This window comes from Choloepus didactylus, chromosome 14 (assembly GCF_015220235.1).
Source record: "Choloepus didactylus isolate mChoDid1 chromosome 14, mChoDid1.pri, whole genome shotgun sequence".
Taxonomy (NCBI): Eukaryota; Metazoa; Chordata; class Mammalia; order Pilosa; family Megalonychidae; genus Choloepus; species Choloepus didactylus.
This window is the reverse complement of record NC_051320.1, coordinates 13675335-13682647: the sequence shown is the minus strand read 5'-3', so window position 1 is coordinate 13682647 and position 7313 is coordinate 13675335.

Genomic DNA, 7313 nt, shown 5'->3' with positions numbered 1-7313 from the left:
TTAGGTCTATTCTCTTCCTTGGAACATTATTCTTTTAAAGCTTGGCTCCATGCACTTCCCATGAGCTTTGTGCACACTGACTCCCCTAATGTATCTCTACACTCCCAAAGCTCAGCATCTTGTCTGACCTTAATACACATTTGATAAATAAATGAATAAACAAATGAATGGAGAATTAGGCTAACTGTCTTCTAAGTTCCCTTTTTGACTCTCAAATTATATTAATTTGTAATCGGGAATTTTTTTCCTTATAGAAAATGCCAGGACTTTGTACTCGAGTCATGGACTTCTAATCCCTGCATATAGAATTCTGTCAAACTCAACAAGGTCTTATTCTTTACATACGCTTGTTAATGCACAGGGGAAATCTGGCCAAAAGGAGCAATTTTTAAAGAAGTTTGATGAAAATATTAATGAATAGCAGGAAATGGGGAGATTCGATGATCAATTTCCAACTAATTTTCTCCTTTGAATGCCTCCAAATCTACCTGCTCTTTAAGACCATTAGAAAACTGAAAATGAAAGGAAAAGCACTATTGACATCTATTTCTCAGTTAAGAAAAAGTGTTTAATTAAAAATACCATAAAATTCTAAGAAGATTTTGCTGGCTTGTAGATAGTCCATACGGTAGATATTTGACAATTACTCTTTGAATTGAAGAAATGATTCTTACAGTAAAGGGAAGAAAATATTTCCATGACAAGCTAAAATAAAAGTAATGCTGTTCTAGTTTGCTATTACTGCTGGAATGCAAAACATCAGAAATGGACTGGCTTTTATAAAGGGGGTTTATTTGGTTACAAAGTTACAGCCTTAAGGCCATAAAGTATCCAAGGTAAGTCATCAACAATCAGGTACCTTCACTGGAGGATGGCCAATGGTGTCTGGAAAACCTCTGTCAGCTGGGAAGGCATGTGGCTGGCGACTGCTCCAGAGTTCTGGTTTCAAAATGGCTTTCTCCCAAGGCATTCCTCTCTAGGCTGCAGCTTCTCGCCACAATGTCACTCCCAGTTGCTCTTGGGGCGTTTGTCCTCTCTTAGCTTCTCCAGAACAAGAATCTGCTTTCAAAGGCCGTCTCCAAAATGTCTCTGTAAACTGCAGGTCCTCTCTCAGCTCCTGTGCATTCTTCCAAGTGTCCTTCTTGGCTGTAGCAAGCTCACTCCTTCTGTCTGAGCTTATACAGTGCTCCAGTTAGCTCATCAAGGCCCATGCTGAATGGGTGGGGCCACACCTCCATGGAAATTATCCAATGAAAGATCTCACCCGCAGTTGAGTGATCACATCTCCGCAGAAACATCCAATTAAAAGTCTCCAACCCAATCAACACCAATACATTTCCTGCTCACACAAGACTGCATCAAAGATAATGGCATTTTGAGGGACATAACGCATCCAAACCAGCACAAATACTAACTGCACTGCACTATGTGGAAAATGTAATTTTTATTTTGTTCCTTTGAAAAATTGTGAAGCTATGAATTAAATAATATAAATTAGAATCCTGCCACTTGCAATTTATCCAGATTCAGTTCAGCTGTGTAGTCTCTTATCCATGCTCCAGAAACTTCCAATTTGAGAAAAACATGACAATTGCAGTCAATTGATTTTTTCAGCTAACTGTTTAAAAAACAGACTGTTTTCATTCATCTCAGCTTCAACTCAGATAATTTTTGCTATTCAAATTGTATTAGTTTCTTGGGATGATACATCTCATGAAATCATATTACTCAAATGCCATTTACATAATTGTCATTACTGATAATTGCTTCTTCTAGAATGAATTAATTCTGAAAATGGATGCATGAACAATGTTTGCATATTTTCTAACTTCCTATTTTGGTAAATATATATCAAGCATGTTACCAAATTATAATTTTAATCAGTGAAGAATCCATACTTGTTTTCCTAATATAATAAGAGAATCTTTCCATTAGTGTTGAGAATTCTGATGCCTTTGAAAAATGAATTTACATAAATTTCTATTTATTTTACAAACAAAGCAAATCATGTTATCTCGTTGTGTTTCCTTAGCATATTGCCTCTTGACAGATGAAACTGGAAATAAACTCTCATTTTCTGCAATTATTTGAATTATTTGTGATCCCTAAATCCTCTGATTGGTGTTGAATTAGAAATGTAGAGGAATTATTCTAAGAATGGAAATAGTCAATGGAGCTGAGATCATGTATTTTATTAATAAGTATAGTCTTTCTACTCTCTTTCCTCCTGCAAAATTATTGTATCTGAGTTATCTGTGGATACACAATGGTAAACAAAATACATTTAATTAATACTGAATGGCAATTGACACTAAATCTAAGCAAAAGCTAATTCTTCCCAAAAGACATAGAGTGCAACCTGGGAGTCAGAAACTCATACAAAGGACAGTCATTGTAGCTTAGTCAAAGCCATTGGCACAGAAGAAAGTTTTATGAGCCTGTAGTCCACAATCTTGGTCATTTTAAGATGACTAACCAAGACTCCTATGGCTCTAGGTGATCAACTTCAGTCCCATCCAATCCAAAGGCATGATTTGGTTTGTAGGACCTTGGAGAAAAGGATTTCAGGATACTCTTGGATGAATTCTGGTGAAGGTGCAGGATTGGGGGGCAATGGTGTGTGATAAATCAACTCTGTTCAAATTGGGACCAACTTGAACCTAAAATTGACCCACTAGGGAGAGCCTCCACCATGCTCTCAGGGACTGTCAATATTTGGACCCTTAAATATTGGGTTTGCCCCAGAACCATGGGCAGTAGAGTAGGAAGAGGAGAAGGATGTGGATGAAGAGGGAAATCAAAACAATTTCCGGTGATCTGCCTGTGTGGTTTCAGATTGTTATGATCCCAACAGCTTATTTAGCTGACCTTGCTTCATAGAATATGGTGTAATGAGGTAACAGAGATTTCTTTCTTACACAGAAGCAGATTCAGTTCCCATTTTTCTAGAAATTAGAGAATCTAACCTCAGCTTTTTACTATACCAGAGTAAATACAGTATCAGACATATTTCTTACATTTTTGGAGTTATACACAGCTCTTGGTAAAAGAGAAAATTCCCCATGATAAATGTCTCACTTGATCATAGCAGAAACATGTATATGATGATAGAAGTACTATTTTAGTGGATAGCTTCAAAATATGTCATGGGGCCCAATGGAAATGCTCTCTGAGAAGTCAAACGACTTACGGGTTTGGAGAAGGGCCTCTGTCCACAGTCAAGGCCAGGGTATTTGGCCATTGCCTCAATTTATCTATATGTCCATAAAAACCTTAGGAATGGGGTTCAGAGAGTCCAATCCTGCTGTATGGAAGGGTGGAGCCAAAGTCAGGCAATACCTTAAAAGGAGAGTAGAAAATATATCTTTTATCCTTCATTAGAGTGAGAGCAATTTGAGTCTACCCACACAGCCAACAGATGAAAATGAATGTCCTTATACTGTTATCCCCAAATCAAATGAAAGGAAATAATGATAAAGGATCAAATAGTGTACATCTCAGCTATATAGGATCATAAAGGAAATCCAACACAAAGTCAACTAGAATTTACACTTCAAGGAAACCATTTATAAAGTCAATTATCCAAATGGGAGAGGTACCCATAAGGCCTAAATAATTCATTATAAGAAAAAGTTTTAAAAATATATACTAATACTCTCCCAAATCTAAATATAACTTACAGGTGATGCCCCTGTTTTACCCCTAGTTTATTTGTTTTGTTTTATTTTTCTTTGCTTTGTTTTGTTTTTCCTCAATAACTTTAGAGGGAACTGACTAATTCTAACATTCATACACAGCTTAAGAGTTTAGACAAGCTCAGAAAATGAAATGATAGTCCATAAACATTTGCAAATGACATGCCTGCTGTATTTTCAAACAAATTCCAATACAAGTTGGACTGCAGTCTGAGATCACACTGTGAATGACTAAAGGGAATACTAGAATCAACACTGTACAGTCTTATAAAATGTAACAAAGAGATAAGTGAAGTACAACTACACTTCAGTAATTGTCCCAATTTCATATTGATCCATCCTACGTCTACCATTATCATGTGCTCCTATGTACGCTGGAGCCTAATTACGTGGGTCTTGCTCATTCCACGCTGTGTTACTCAAGTCTATCGAGCAGAGCAGTGGAAAATTTTTACAGAGCAGTGATACATCCAGATATGTATTGTGAAAAGACAGCTGGAAATACCAGAGAATGTATTTAAATGTATTTAAGTAGAGAAATGTAAGCAAACCATTTCATATGCTTTAAAAAAAAAAATACTTTTTTAAAGACTGATAGATTTATTCAATAACTGAACAAACATTTACCGAGTTTACCGAGTGCCTATTGAAATAGATCAGAAAAGTAGTCTCCTTTAAAGAGAGAGCCCTGGTGTTTAATCATAGCTTATATGTTTTTGTAGAAAGAAGAACAAAAAACTCACTATTCTTGCTAATAAAGCAACACAAGTTTTCACTCTGCTCTTGGCACAGTGCCACATAATAAAAAAAAGGATGAAAGACAATAAACTACATCCAACAAGAGATGATGAGGATTTAACTGAGGGCAGAGGCAGTGGAATTGACACAGATGGAAATGAGCCTCAGTTCCACCCCTCAGTATCCGTGTAATACACACACAGCAGGAAGTGCTCGGAACTGGCTCCGGGGTTTAAATCTACCTGGGACCCCCTAGACTAGCTGCTAATCTCAGATTCCTCTTCTTCAAAATGAGAGGATGGGACTAAAATCTAATTTCCCTATTATCTCTAAAGACCCAGTGAGTCTGTATTTTTCTCTTCGTTAAGAACACAATGTCTCATATCAAGCCTTTAAAGAATTAGAGAACCAACCTAAATTCTCATTAGAGGAAATATTGCCATTTTGCTGGTACAATTTTTAAATATTCTTGCTACAATTTTTAAAAATCCTCCTTACCTTGCTTGAAATCAACAAGGGACTAGAATAAGCTAGCAATGGAGCATGCTGCATTTTTGCAAAACGTCACTCACACTTTAAATAAATCCGAGGTAATTTTCCAACATAATTTGCGCTCTTAATGAGAAGAAGCAATTTTATTCATGAGGTTTCCTTTAATTCTGGTGATCACCTACTCAAGCAATTAACAATATATGCAAAGCATTTGTTAATCATGGCCCATTTTTAGATTGGCCTCTATTGAAGCCTCATTCTTTTCTCAGGTCCAGAAAGACAGTGGATGTGAAAGGAACCATTGTTTGTGATAACTACTCAGCTGCTCTGGGCTTCGTTTTGTCTCTGTGCTATACGGTTTCGCAGTTTTTCTGTTTTGTGTTTCTTTAAATAGGAACAGCAAGCAAACACAGGCAGGGAATTTCTAAATCTAAACTCAGTTGATTTGTAACTGAGACATGCAAGCGTATATCACAGTTGTATTCCATTTAAAATAGATGACAAATTAGCACTAATTAACGTAAAGTGTTGTTTTAAGAAGAAAATAATAAATTCTTCCTTTTAAGAGCCATGAGACCACCATCAAACTGTAGTAACACTAAGTAATGCAATAGTTAATGTAGTTCCTTCTCGGGATCAGGGAGCCCAGAAAATTCAATACCTGGGAGAAAATGTAAAAAGTTCTAGTGTCTGCCTTGTGGATCACACTCCCTTTATCCAGTGTATGGATGGATGAGTAGAAAAATGGGGACAAAAAACTAAATGAAAAATTGGGTGGGAGGAGGTGTTTTGGGTGTTCTTCTTTACTTTTATTTTTTATTCTTATTTTCACTTTTTCTGGTACAAGGAAAATGTTCAAAAAATAGATTGGGGTGATGAATGCACAACTATATGATGATACTGTGAATAATTGATTGTACACTTTGGATGAGTGTATGGTATGTGAATATATCTCAATAAAATTGAATTTTAAATAAAATGTATGAGTGTCTGTGGGCCAGGAAGGACAACTGGGGACTTAGGTCAGCTCTCTTTGAGTCCTAAAAGAGAAACATTCTCGCTCCTTTGTCTCACTTTCCCTATAGCCTCTAGATATCAAGGAGGCCAAATTTGCATTGGGGACCCCAGGGGAAAGAAGCGTAAGAAGCACAGAATCCCCTGGAATAGTCTCTGGGCATACACCTCCAGGGACCTGAAGAATTTAGGTCTACTCTATGGCCAATTCAGGGCTTCTAAGTATCCGGGCTATCTCCTCCTAGGGGACCTGGCCAAAGCTGATTTCTTCTGACACAACTAGGACTGGAATTAACCACAAATAGATTAGAGGTTGTGTTTGGTAGTTTGGAGGCTGTTTGTACCCCAGAAAGAACATACAGTTCTTTAGTCCATTCCTGTGGGTGTAGACCTATTCCATGTGGAACCTTTTGATTAGGTTATTTCAACTGAGATGTGACCCATTCCTTCAGGGTGGGTTTTAATCTTCTTACTGGAGTCCTTTATAAGGGGATGACACAGGGAGATAAAATTAATTGAGAGAAGCTCATAGAAAAAGCCTCCCGGAGAAGCTAGGAGAAGACCCACAGAAAACAGAGAGGGAGCCACTGAAACTAGAAGCTGAAAGCAATGAAACCCAGGAAAGAAGGACCAGCAGATGCCAGCCACATGCCTTCCCATGTGACAGAGGTGTCCCAGATGCCAGCAGCCTGTCTTCAGAGTCCAGATTATCATCTCGTTGATGACTTGAGTTGGACATTTTCACCTCCTAAGAACCGTAAATTGTTAAGTCAATAAATCCCCATTGTAAAAGCCAACCCATTTCTGGTATATTGCATTCCAACAGCTTTAGTAATCCTAAAAGTTTGAGGTTAGGGACAATGGAAACCCTCTTCTCAGGAAACAAAACAAAAGCATGTCAGTACCAGCTTGTTCAGCTCCAGATCCCTGAATTTAAGCCAATTTAAGGCCATCGGACAATTCTTATGCCCTCCTCTCGCCTGCTTGGAGCTCCTTGGGGGCAAGGCCTCTCATTAAAAAGGAGTTTCAAAGTCCAGCCGTATGCAGGTGGGCAAAAGCCCAAGCCAAGTGAACAGTAGGCCATATAAAGGATTTTTGGCAGGAGGTTCTTTGTCCAGCGAAGGGGAGGCTGGCAGGTTCAGGTTTGCAGTCTTTTAGTGGCTACTTTTGGGAGAAGGAGTAGTTGGCAAGCGTCCATTGGCCAGTTTGAAAGCAGGGGCTTGGAAGTGGGAAAGTTTAAAATTTTAACGTTCAGGATTCCTAAGGGTGGGGGCGGTGGCTGACTGCAGACCCGCAGGGTTCCTAGGGCAGGATGAGGGGCGGTAGCTCTATCACAAAATTCCTAAGGGCAGGAGTGGGGTGAGGCTGAGGGCC